A 14458-nucleotide genomic window follows, 5' to 3' on the forward strand; every position below is an offset into this window, starting at 1 on the left:
ATGTAACAAAGATTGTTTTGCCTCAACAGTTCCTTACGTTCCTCTGTGGTTTTAGCTCTGAACCCACAACATTCATATAGCGAATGTTCGGTATTGTGTATTATGCACAGATTTTGTTGGTGTGCAGTCCCTCCAGATCGTTGTTCGACCACTGTCTTCTGAATGTTGATTTTTGTTCCAGGCTGAAGTGTGAACCTTGGCACAGCACCTTTTGTACTCGGTGTGCCTGTTGGCCAAAAAATGAACACAGGATCGTTCTTAATTTGGCTTATTTCCCTGATGAAGGCAGAGAATTCTGTGAAAGGTGGAAAGGCAACTTCATATTCAGACTTGTTTCATAAAGACCTTCTTATCCACTGTTTTTGGAGTCCGTATGGCAGTTTTTCCACAATAGGATTTATCCCAGACGAAGAGTCGAAATGAGCAAGCAAACAAGTTGATCAGTTTACTCGTGATATAGGCGTCAAACATTTCTGGAGCACCATATTGCTCATCCAGTCTTTGCCATAACCTCTGCAGGTCCCTTGAAGGGTTGTTGGCATTTGATGCCTTCATACTCATGGCATGTTTACCAGACTCTGGCCCTAGACACTTTGATCAGCAAGTCTTTTTGTTTCGACTCCGAAACTTGTAATTCGTCTATGACGTTTTAGAAGTTAGATTTCCATGTATGGAAGGATCCTGCCTGGTCATTTAAGATTGTTAATAGGAAGAACAGCAGGTCCTTACGCAAGATAAATCTAGTTATCTCCGATGTAGGGTTGATTTGTTGCTGGTGTGCAACAGGGATCTCTTCTTTAACACCTTGTTTTTGGTGTTGAGCAGGGATCTCATCTGAAAGGCCTAGTTTTTGTATGCCGATTACTATTCCCAGATCTGGGATTAAGGTAACTTCCGGTGACTAAGTATCAGAAGGCAAGACAGCAGATGTCTATGGCGACTCAGCTCAATCTTACCAGGAATTTGTCTTATCTTTTGAGTTCCTGCTATTTCCTTTACAGCAGTTGGCACACGCTGGAGAGGGTCTTCCGTTTAGTCAGGGAGAGGGCTAACTGCTTGGCTGCCATCGTATTCAAGGATACGAGCCTCGGCTGCTGCAGCTACAGCTTCGCCTTTTGCTTCGAGAATGTTCAAAGCGGCCTTAATTTCGGCTTTTCTCGGACCGCACGTGCGGCTTCCTGTTTCGTTTGAATTTTCCTGCGAACGGCCTCATGTTCTTTTTTTAGCTTTGATGTACTCATCCTCTAGTTCTGCTTCGGCTATTCTACGTGAGGCCTCTTGTTTTGCACGGATGGCATCTTGTTTATTTCGGCATTAATTTCTGTTTGTCTGTATAGGGTCTGTTCCTGTAATAGAGGGCAGCTTTTTTCTTAGCAAAGGCTATCATCTTTTATCTAGCGGATTCTGCATTGGCACGCTTTCTCCGTGCTAGGCTTGACATGTCAGAGATGTTTGAGCTCCCACTGTGCGAGGTGGTCTTGCTCTTAGATGTCCTTGTTTTTTCAGATTTAGCCTTTGTCAAGGTAAGGCGATGCTCGTGCTTAATTGCAATTGTCAGGTCGACTTTAGACATTCGGATATCCGTTGAGAATTTGCAAGTATCAATGTCTTGAAGGCTGTCTAATGTTCTTGTATTTTTGAGAAATTTCAAGTACTCGTCTGTTAGCCTGTAATAATAAGTACAGGCTTGTACAATTTTATTTTGTGCTGTAAACAATTATTGCTGGGGGTCGTTACGAGGCTTGGTCGTTTCTTCTAATAGCTGAGATTCTAGGTTTGACCATAGGGCATCTAAGTCGTGATAGAACTTGTAACGTTTTTCTATAAAGTCTCTTTTCGGTAAATTCACGCACTCGGCTAGTCTCGGCACTTTCATCTTAATCTGTTCTTTTAGACGGATTTTCTTCTAGTTCTTCAGTGACATCTCCTTCCGGGGGCTGAACATCTTGTTATTCCGCGTGAATGGGATCCATGATGTTAATAAACTAACTGAAGGCAATGTTTGTTCAACGTTGTTGGTTTGATGCCTAGGACGCAAAGGCTGTTGCGTAGTTTCAATGTAACAGCTATGAACGATGCTCCGTTGTTTTCCTGTTCAGGAGCTGTGTAGACAAGTTGTTGTTACTTTACTTGCACGAAACGTTGTCGTTGAAACTACGTTATGGGTCTGATGACTGTCTTGGAGTGGCGTACGTTATCCAAGAAAAACAACAGGCAAGTTGTAGCTTTTTCACTGTACTGGCTGGACCAGTGCGTGTAACCAAAATGACTGGGTTTAAGTAAAGATAAAACAATCAGGAGATGACTTTTTTATTTCACTACCAATCCAAATGGTGAATAACTGAAAATATAAATACAATTTTACAATGTGTTCAATGAGAATTTTAAAATACGGATAAACAGTTCGTAGTTATATAAAGCTGTAAATAGATATAGGAAGATGTGGTGTGAGTGCCAATGAGACAACTCTCCATCCAAACAACAATTTAAAAATTAAACCATTATAGGTTAAAGTACGGCCTTCAACACGGAGCCTTGGCTCACACCGAACAACAAGCTATAAAGGGCCCCAAAATTACTAGTGTAAAACCATTCAAACGGGAAAACCAACGGTCTAATCTATATAAACAAAACGAGAAACGAGAAACACGTATATATTACATAAACAAACGACAACTACTGTACATCAGATTCCTGACTTAGGACAGGTGCAAACATTTGCAGCGGGATTAAGCGTTTTAATGGGCCCAAACCTTCTCCCTTTTTCTGAAACAATAGCATAACATCACAACATATAAAAACATACGATAAAATATCAATTAGCAGACTTAACTCAATCAAAAAACGTATGATTACACAAAGAACGAATAAATTTGATCTGCGATATCTGAATACAAATGCATAGTTAATTAAATATTAGAGACAAACAGTCATGACCAAAAGGCTATCAAACAAATTCAAACACACTGAGAAATATTTAACCAATCAATGTTCACTTTAGAAAAAAACCGGTTTTTTATAATCTTGAAGTTTATACAAATGTTGTAAGAATAAGTGAAAAATTGAAGATATTACAAATAATCAAAGCTGGTATACAGCCAAGATCCATATAAATAAAAAATGACAAAAAAGCATTATAAACAGTATCAACAGGTCGAATTAACAAGAAAATACGATTAGAGAGTACTCGCAGTTACTGACAGCTAGTTAAAAGCCAAAACCAATTAATAGTAAAAAATCATGCATCAGAGACTAAAATCGACTAAAACACATCACAGGGATTTAGTATTTTAACGTCTTTTGAGTTCCTGCTATTTCCTTTACAGCAGTTGGCACACGCTGGAGAGGGTCTTCCGTTTAGTCAGGGAGAGGGCTAACTGCTTGGCTGCCATCGTATTCAAGGATACGAGCCTCGGCTGCTGCAGCTACAGCTTCGCCTTTTGCTTCGAGAATGTTCAAAGCGGCCTTAATTTCGGCTTTTCTCGGACCGCACGTGCGGCTTCCTGTTTCGTTTGAATTTTCCTGCGAACGGCCTCATGTTCTTTTTTTAGCTTTGATGTACTCATCCTCTAGTTCTGCTTCGGCTATTCTACGTGAGGCCTCTTGTTTTGCACGGATGGCATCTTGTTTATTTCGGCATTAATTTCTGTTTGTCTGTATAGGGTCTGTTCCTGTAATAGAGGGCAGCTTTTTTCTTAGCAAAGGCTATCATCTTTTATCTAGCGGATTCTGCATTGGGACGCTTTCTCCGTGCTAGGCTTGACATGTCAGAGATGTTTGAGCTCCCACTGTGCGAGGTGGTCTTGCTCTTAGATGTCCTTGTTTTTTCAGATTTAGCCTTTGTCAAGGTAAGGCGATGCTCGTGCTCAATTGTCAGGTCGACTTTAGACATTCGGATATCCGTTGAGAATTTGCAAGTATCAATGTCTTGAAGGCTGTCTAATGTTCTTGTATTTTTGAGAAATTTCAAGTACTCGTCTGTTAGCCTGTAATAATAAGTACAGGCTTGTACAATTTTATTTTGTGCTGTTAACAATTATTGATGGGGGTCGTTACGAGGCTTGGTCGTTTCTTCTAATAGCTGAGATTCTAGGTTTGACCATAGGGCATCTAAGTCGTGATAGAACTTGTAACGTTTTTCTATAAAGTCTCTTTTCGGTAAATTCACGCACTCGGCTAGTCTCGGCACTTTCATCTTAATTTGTTCTTTTAGACGGATTTTCTTCTAGTTCTTCAGTGACATATCCTTCCGGGGGCTGAACATCTTGTTATTCCGCGTGAATGGGATCCATGATGTTAATAAACTAACTGAAGGCAATGTTTGTTCAACGTTGTTGGTTTGATGCCTAGGACGCAAAGGCTGTTGCGTAGTTTCAATGTAACAGCTATGAACGATGCTCCGTTGTTTTCCTGTTCAGGAGCTGTGTAGACAAGTTGTTGTTACTTTACTTGCACGAAACGTTGTCGTTGAAACTACGTTATGGGTCTGATGACTGTCTTGGAGTGGCGTACGTTATCCAAGAAAAACAACAGGCAAGTTGTAGCTTTTTCACTGTACTGGCTGGACCAGTGCGTGTAACCAAAATGACTGGGTTTAAGTAAAGATAAAACAATCAGGAGATGACTTTTTTATTTCACTACCAATCCAAATGGTGAATAACTGAAAATATAAATACAATTTTACAATGTGTTCAATGAGAATTTTAAAATACGGATAAACAGTTCGTAGTTATATAAAGCTGTAAATAGATATAGGAAGATGTGGTGTGAGTGCCAATGAGACAACTCTCCATCCAAACAACAATTTAAAAATTAAACCATTATAGGTTAAAGTACGGCCTTCAACACGGAGCCTTGGCTCACACCGAACAACAAGCTATAAAGGGCCCCAAAATTACTAGTGTAAAACCATTCAAACGGGAAAACCAACGGTCTAATCTATATAAACAAAACGAGAAACGAGAAACACGTATATATTACATAAACAAACGACAACTACTGTACATCAGATTCCTGACTTAGGACAGGTGCAAACATTTGCAGCGGGATTAAGCGTTTTAATGGGCCCAAACCTTCTCCCTTTTTCTGAAACAATAGCATAACATCACAACATATAAAAACATACGATAAAATATCAATTAGCAGACTTAACTCAATCAAAAAACGTATGATTACACAAAGAACGAATAAATTTGATCTGCGATATCTGAATACAAATGCATAGTTAATTAAATATTAGAGACAAACAGTCATGACCAAAAGGCTATCAAACAAATTCAAACACACTGAGAAATATTTAACCAATCAATGTTCACTTTAGAAAAAAACCGTTTTTTTATAATCTTGAAGTTTATACAAATGTTGTAAGAATAAGTGAAAAATTGAAGATATTACAAATAATCAAAGCTGGTATACAGCCAAGATCCATATAAATAAAAAATGACAAAAAAGCATTATAAACAGTATCAACAGGTCGAATTAACAAGAAAATACGATTAGAGAGTACTCGCAGTTACTGACAGCTAGTTAAAAGCCAAAACCAATTAATAGTAAAAAATCATGCATCAGAGACTAAAATCGACTAAAACACATCACAGGGATTTAGTATTTTAACGTCATTAATAGTCAAAGAAGACATGACTTGTGCAATGCCAAAAATAAATGTATCGACAGGTAGTAGTATAGTGAAGAGCGACTTCTATAGAAATAAAAGTTAACGTGGCTGTGTCCCCTATACATCTCGCCTCAAAAGATAATGAAATTTAGTTATGTTTTAATTTGCTAATGACAAAATCAATATTAGTGCCAATGTGAACTATATTCATAGATCTAATTACAATATTGGTACGATAACCCTTACTTATAAGTTTGTTTAAAGGTTCGATGAGTTTACAAGGATCACATAGTGATTTCCTCGCTTTAAGTACAATATTACCATAAAATTTAGGATGAGAAATACCATTTTTAATAAGCTTTCTACAGGTATAGCCAAATTTACTAATCAAATCTTTGTATCTATGAAAGAATTTAGTAAAAGTTTTAAGTAATTTATGGTATCGAAATCCCTGACACAACAATTTACCAGTGATGCATTGATTACGTTCGTTAAAATCTATGACATCAGAACACACACGGGCAAACCGAACGAGTTGCGATATATAAACACCGTATGATGGAGCCAAAGGCACATCGCCGTCTAAAAAAGGAAAATTAACAATAGGAAATGAAAAATCGTCTCTTTTGTCGTAAATTTTAGTGTGAAGTTTCCCGTTTGAAATTGAAATGTCTAAATCTAGAAAAGGACAACTGCTGCTGTTTATGTTAGATTTAGTTAAAGTAAGTTCGTTTGGGTAAATTTCTGAAGTATATTTAGAGAACTCTGGATTATTCAACGAAAAAATATCATCCAGATAACGGTAGGTATTTTTGAATGTATCAACCAAATGTAACAATGATGGGTCTTTACTGAGTTTGGTCATAAACTGAGATTCATAGCAATATAGAAATAAATCTGCTATTAAAGGGGCACAGTTGGTGCCCATAGGAATACCTACTACCTGACGATACACTTTATCGCCGAAACGTACATAAATGTTATCAAGCAGAAAGTTTAAAGCTTCAATCATATCCTCACATTTCCAGTAAGTGTATCTAGCATACTTTCCTTTTTCGTTACAGAAAAAGGCCTTAAACGAGTTACAGCAAATAAAATTACAATGAGATTTTTCGAAAGACCATTTTATCAAATACAAAAACTGTTCTTTATAATGATAAATAGATGAATATTCTTGCACACGTCGGGTTCTGTCTGAATTAAATTGTGTAATTGCAAATACGAACAGTTTGAACTGTTAAACATTCATAGTTTCATTATAACATGGGAAAATATATTCATAGCTGATGTAAAGACATGATTCAAGATCCGGGGCTTGATTGCTAAGGCGGTTTTATGTCACGGCTCCCACAAAAAGTATGATTTAATGTGTATCAGATGTGGTTTGATAACTAATTTGTGATCAGACGAAGTTGTAATAGAAGTTGGAAACTTTTACAGTCGTAAGATGTCAAATTCAGCAAATAATACAAATACTACAGTTGAAAATTCAGAGGTAAACGAAACCAATGACAAAAACAATATGGCGGACACCATCGAGACTTACTCTTCTATATTGCAAAAACAAAACACAAAAAACAATTATGATGTTGAGGACGTAAAACCAGTTTTCATATTAGAAACTGACTTGTTTGGCAACACTAAACCAAGCAGAGACCAGTTTTTAACACACATAGAACTGTACAAAACCATTGACGCTACAATATGCCCAGCCAGTCATCTCAAAGGGTTGCAGCGTGTTCGAGGTTTGTGGAGAATCTATTTTGATTCTGATATCGATAGAGAATCCCTCATTACGTCTGGCATAACAATTCGGAATAATTAATCCAGGTTTACAGTAGAAACCCAAGGATAATTGTTAATGAAAGACCAACTTACCTGAAAGTACGTGTAAAAAATGTGCCCTGTTCCGCTGAGGACGGACAGATTGAACAAAGCTTAGAATACCGCGGATGCGAGGTTATTAAAATGTACAGAGAACGATTGCGAGTAGATGGCCTGTTATCAAATTGCCAAACTGGAGACAGAATCGCAATGGTAGCTCCTTTAAGTAAAGCTTTACCTAGATCTGTCCTTATTGGTAAATACAGAGCAACAGTTATTCACCAAGGACAAGAAAATCACAATCAAGCTGAAATCTCATGCAATAAATGCCTACAGAAAGGTCACAAATTTTCGCAGTGTCCAAATGACTGGGTTTGTCTTCATTGTAACAAACAAGGACACAGACAAGCAGAGTGTAATTCGCATCTAAGTGAAAGTGACGACACAGAAGACGACAATTCAGATGGGGATAAGTCAGAAACAGAAGACTCGGTGCAGACATCACAATCAATACTGCAACCAATCCCCAATGACAGTCAAACAGTATCAGCTATAGCTCCACTCAGTAATGATCAAACAGACACTTCTACCAACAAAAGTGCAGACAACGACAATACATACATGAACAATCATGACTCAGGATTGGAAGCTATAAACACCAACACTCCAATAGATGGTTCGCACAAAAAAAAGAAGAAAAAAAAACTGACTAATAATCAAAAGAAAACACTAGGAGATATAAGCCGATATTTCCAAGGAACGAACCAAACTCCAAGAAATAAAACCGATAAGAGAAATGCAACAACCCCAACAGAATAGTATCAAGAACGTACAGGTCCTGCACAAAAGACATTTAAACCGTAGGGCCAGTACGATATGTAAATCCATTACAATGCAATTGTTAAATAATTAAACCACTACAATGCTCAAATATAAATATATGTACATAGAATTTATTATTTTTATTTTATTAATTAAAAAAAAACAAAAAAATGATTGTGATGCAATGCAAGATTGCATACTTTCAAAAGATTATGACTATTTGAATGTCAAATATATGTTTATCATAAAAAATGTTTATGTTTCAAACAATCACCTGTTAGTATGGTACGCTATAAATAGAACATTAGAATTTGAATGTATCTTTGGTAAAAACCACATCATTGATATTGAAATTGCAAGAAATACACATATCTATATCCAACATTTTTTTCTCCATGTGAAAAAAAATCCATCAGTCATTTATGCCACGTTTATAATCCAGAGTGGTAATACTCTTCACACTTGTTTTCAATGTATAGAAAAGGAAAATCCAAATCTATGTTTAGAACATGACACTAATTGTATAGCCATCCACGTTTTTTTAACATTCACAGGTAAATCCAATAATGATACATTTCTATTCTGGCTAATATTTGGAATATGGTATATCACAAACCCATCAATGAAATTGTTTAACTTTTCTTTTAATAACATCTGGTGTTCAGACATACCACTTCAATTTGCTAATCAGAATCTGGGTCAGTGTCTGAGTAATGTCAAGGCCATATTCGGTCTGAAAATAGACAATGAAATAAAAAGTAAACAATGTAGTTATCATGCTATAAATGTTAAAATGATTATTTGCAATATTATTGTAAGCACTATTGGCAATGTTATGTACAATGTGTATATTAATATTAATACTAACTGTATATACCATGTTGTAAACAAATTATGGTTATATTATATATAAGAAACTTTACTTTTTTTAACTAGAAATCTATGGTAAACAATGAGTGAAACAATACATATATGTTCATTAAACTGCCAAGGTCTTGGTTCAAAAGATAAAAGACAAAGGCTTCATATGTGGATGAAGTATCAGAATTGTAATATTTTATTTGTACAAGAGGGTCATTTTACTTCTACTTTAGAGGAAAAATTTAAAAATGAATTCAGAGGTGATACATACCACAGTTATGGAAATTCTCAATCAAGAGGGGTATCTATTTTTATAAGTGATCACACTGATTATCAATTAATTGATAAATTTCAAGATGAGGAGGGGCGCATAATTTTGATTAACATAGAAATTTCAGAAAGTATATATACTCTAGTTAATATTTATGCACCAAATCTACCTAAAAATAGTAATGTTTTCTTCAAAAAAGTAAATGACATGATACAGAAAAACAGTTTAGGTATGGTCATAGTAGGGGGAGATATGAATGATACATTATCTAATATTGACAACAACAAAAAACAACAGAAATAATAAAAGAAAACAAAAACCAGTCAACAGTTTAAAGTGGTTAATCAAAACACACAAACTGATAGATATTTGGAGAGACATACATAGAAATAATATACAATTTACATGGAGACGGGAAAATAAGATAAACGAAGCTTCACGCATAGACTACTTTCTTGTTTGTCCAGAAATAAGGTCACATATTTATTCAACAGATATAAGACCTGCACTTATTTCACATACAGATCACCAAGCTATATCTTTAAAGGTAAAAGGGAGATCACAATCAAAAGGGAAAGGTTATTTTAAAATTAATAACAGTATCTTAGATAATACAGAGTATAAAAATATAATAAAAGGTCTTATCATGAAATATAAAAATAAAACAAAACTTACTGATAAAATAGGCCATCAATGGGATCTGTTCAAAATTGAAGTTCGAGAACATACTGTTGCATACTGTAAAAGAAATGCAAATAAATATAAAAGTGAAATACATATATTGGAAAATAAGATAAAAAAATTAAATGAAAATATAAACAGAAACTGTAAAGATGATGTTATTAAACATTATCAAGAAGAATTAACTTATGATGAATGTAAAGTAAGAAAAATTTATGAAATAAAAAGTAAAGGAGCTCAAATAAGGTCAAGGATTAAATGGGTAGAAGAAGGAGAGAAAAATACTAAAAAATTTTTGGGACTAGAAAAAGCTAGACAGACCAGAAAGACTATAACTGCTTTAAAAGATGAAAAAGGAGATATACATACAGAGTCTTCTAAAATTTTACAAATAGAAAAAAAATTCTATCAAAATATTTATAATAGCACATGCCCAAATGTAAAATCCATAGATAAATATAAATATATTAATGATATAAATATTGATCATAAATTAAATAAACAAGAGAGTGAGATTATGGAAGGTACGTTAACCATTGAAGAATGTACTAGTTCTTTATTCAAGATGAAACTTAATAAATCACCTGGAATTGATGGACTTAGTGTTGAGTTCTATAGGACTTTTTGGAATGATTTAAAAGAATTTGCTGTATCTACATTTAATTATTCATATAAAAAAGGGGAGTTAACAAGTTCTCAAAAACTATGAGTTATTTCTCTAATACATAAAAAAATGATCCACTTCGCTTAAATAATTATAGACCCATAACTTTATTAAATATTGATACAAAATTAATTGCATATTCATTGGCTCAACGCATTAAAAATATACTTCCAAATATTATACATAAGGATCAAAATGGTTATGTTAAAAATAGATATATAGGTTATAATATTAGACAAATCCAAGATATAATTGATTATGCAGAAAGATTTAACATAGAGGGGGCACTACTTTTTTTAGATTTCTCTAAAGCATTTGACTCTTTAGAATGGGATTTTATGTTTTCAGCTTTAAAAAAATTTGGATTCCAAAACTCTATGCTTAAATGGATTAAAACTTTATATACAGATATAAAAAGCTCAGTAATAAATAATGGATGGATATCTGAACTCATAAGCATTCAACGCGGTATACGACAAGGGTGTCCGTGCAGTGCATTAATTTTTGTTATTGCAGTAGAGATATTAGCCTGTAACATAAGGCAAGACCATAACATTAAAGGCTTTGAAATCAAGATAGATGGGAAAACACATTCATTAAAAGTCAGCCAACTTGCAGACGATACAACACTTTTTCTAAAATCACTAAAAGACATTTCAAAAGTTTTAAATGTGATTGAAATCTTTGGCACATTATCAGAACTTAAATTAAACAGATCAAAAACAGAAGGCATATGGTTAGGAAAACACAAACATTGTAAAGAAAAATATGAAAACATTAACTTTACAAACAAACCAGTAAAATGTTTAGGAGTTTTTTTTGGTTGTAATAAAAATGATTGTCAAAAGCTCAATGCTGAAAAACAATTAGAAAAATCTGAGAAGATAATTAAAAACTGGGAGAAAAGAAATCTAACCTTATTGGGAAAAATAACAGTTATTAAATCACTGATTCTACCCAATATTACTTTTTTAGCATCTGTTTCTCATATAGAAAAAGAATATATTGATAAATTTAAAAACATTGTATTTCAATTCTTATGGAAAAGCAAAACAGAAAAAGTTAAACGTAATGTATTAAGCTATGAATTGCTAGATGGTGGTTTAAAAATGATTGACATAGATAAATACATAGAATCTTTAAAAATTATATGGAGATTTTGCCAACTGGAAAGTAATACCATTATTTTATTTTAATAAATTTGGCAAGAATTTCCTTATCTTTCATATGACCATTGATGGTATTAACTCAATTCCTGGTTTAAATAAGCTGCCAGAATTTTATTTGAATATATTAAAAGCATGGGTAAAAAACAAAAAAATAGAGCAACCAGAAAACTTTAGAACTATTCGACAACAAGTAATCTGGGGAAATCAATTTATCAAGATTAAAAAAAAAAGCCTTATATTTCAAAACTGGATAAATAGCAAAATCATATATGTAAATGACATTATAGATGAAAATGGTAACATATCAGAGAAATATATTTTACAAAAACTCAATATTAAATGTAATTGGTTGTCAGAATTTTCTCAATTGAAGAAAGCTTTACCAAAAGAATGGATAAACATTTAAAGACAAGAAAATTCAAAGAAAACTCAAGTAAAAACAGATTATGTTTAATTTATTAAGAGAAATTGTAATTATACAGAAACATTAGACAAGTTAGAAACAAAAAAAATTTATAACACATTCATTCAGAATGAGATTCAAATTCCTGTTGGTTTTAACAGATGGAAAACAGTGTTAAATATTGAGTATATTAAGAGTTCAGTCTGTAATATATTGAAATTTGTTCACCATTATTTGAAAGAAAATAAATATAAAGTGTTTCGTTGGAAATTGTTACACTTTATTCTACCTTGTAAAACTTTATTAAAACAGTAGTATATCTGCAATGCTTCAAATTGTAATTTTTGCAATACCACTGAAGATTATGATCACATGTTTCTGAAATGTCATTTTCTTGATGACTTCTTTAGTAAAATTAAAAATCTTTTTGGAAAACTGAATATTGATAATAATATTCTAACATTGAAAAATCTAGTATTTGGTTTTAAAATTAATGATGAACAATATTATGAAATAAATTATTTGATTACATTAATAATGTTTTGTATATATAAAGCTTACTACATGTCTGAACAGAAAACAGAAGCTATAAATGTTTATGCTGTATTTAAAGCAGAATTTATGTATAGTTACAAATTACAGGCAAAATGTAAGACTACACATTGTAATTGTTTCCTAGAAAAAGCTTTCAAATTGTTGAAATAATTTTTTGTTTGTTTGAGAAATATATGATCTAGCAAAAATAAATGAAAGAACTTAATTAAAGATATAAATTTTTAAAATTACACATCAGGAACTGATGAAGTAATATAAATTTTACTGTTCACCGCCTCATGTTAAGATTAATATCGAGGCTATTTATATCAATTTACCGTTACAAAAAGAAGATTTGAAAAAGAAACCAGTCTTACTCTTGATCTTCTTTACACTATTGATAAATTTTGATTTAGACATACCTGTTATAATGCTATATCACATCTGTTTGTTCTATTTTTAAAGTCGCATAAACATGTTTAGGTGGCACGGTAGTATTTGCATTCCAGAATTTAGGTTGCTCTTTTGTGTACCCTACTTAGGTTAATGTATCTAAACAGTGTGATTGGACAAAAAATACAGTATCAACTGAACATACTTTCCCAAACTGAGGGATGAATCAGGTGTAGAAAAATATGAAATAATTTTACATACAGATGAAAATGAATTTTTGAGAATTTTTTTTAATTTTTTATTCACTGCACCATAAAAGACCTAAAAGTACTAGTGGCCTTAGGTTTTTAAAAATATCAAAAAAAGTAAACGGTCATGATGCATATTCAAATTCATTTCTTAATAGTAAAATGAAAGTATTTCAGTTAACTGTGAATGTAGAATTTTTTGCAGTGTTAGAAAGTGGTGAAAATTCTAAAAAGGCTATCATTATCCCTTATGGGCCAGGAAATACTACCGTGCCACCTTAAGGGGGATATACATTTTTACACTAAATCAATAAAGGAATTTATTTTACCTATGCAATTTGTAGGTTTATCAATAAAAAGTTGATTAAGAGCAACTATGATAAAAACAAGCTTTAAATTCCACCCCTGAGAGTAAAAGTTGCTGATTCAGCAAAATTTGCCTGATCTGTGGGTAATAATGTAAAAATTTACCTAGAAAGTAGAACTTCATTATTTGTATGTAACTTGCAATACATTTTTAATTATAAGTGCTCGCTTTAACTTTTCGCATTGTCTGACACATGTGCAACCACTGAAATTTGAGACGCGACATTCTTCGGTTGCATGTACATCCTACTATTTTCACCGAAATAAATAAATTGCATAATTTCTTATTTTTTTCAACACAAGTACAGCTATACTAGTTTTCTTCATGTTTAATTTGTAGTTCTGATTTAACATGACACCAGTAGCAGCTTTTGGGGAACCAGTAAGTGGTTAAGGGGTCCTTACTTATTCATTTAGCTCTCATATTGGTCTGAAATAGAGATAGAAATAGGGGTTTCTTTACATTGACTAGACATTATTTTTGACAAAGAATGTTTTTATGATGTTATATCAGCATGATTAAATGGTTTATTCATTTTCCATGCAAATACCATTAATTTTTAAGATTTTCTGACAGTGAAAAACACAATAAAGGCAAATTGATTATG

General features: G+C 33.1%; 1 long non-coding RNA gene across 1 annotated transcript; it reads right to left on the bottom strand.

Moving 5' to 3' along the window:
* Positions 1-8795: 8795 nt before the first annotated feature.
* LOC143074945 (uncharacterized) lies at positions 8796-13318 on the bottom strand. The gene is made up of 3 exons (XR_012978191.1): positions 13266-13318; positions 10068-10130; positions 8796-8993 (listed from the first exon to the last, which is right to left on the bottom strand). It is a non-coding gene; the product is annotated as an uncharacterized LOC143074945 (long non-coding RNA).
* Positions 13319-14458: the final 1140 nt, after the last annotated feature.

This window comes from Mytilus galloprovincialis, chromosome 5 (assembly GCF_965363235.1).
Source record: "Mytilus galloprovincialis chromosome 5, xbMytGall1.hap1.1, whole genome shotgun sequence".
Classification (NCBI taxonomy): domain Eukaryota; kingdom Metazoa; phylum Mollusca; class Bivalvia; order Mytilida; family Mytilidae; genus Mytilus; species Mytilus galloprovincialis.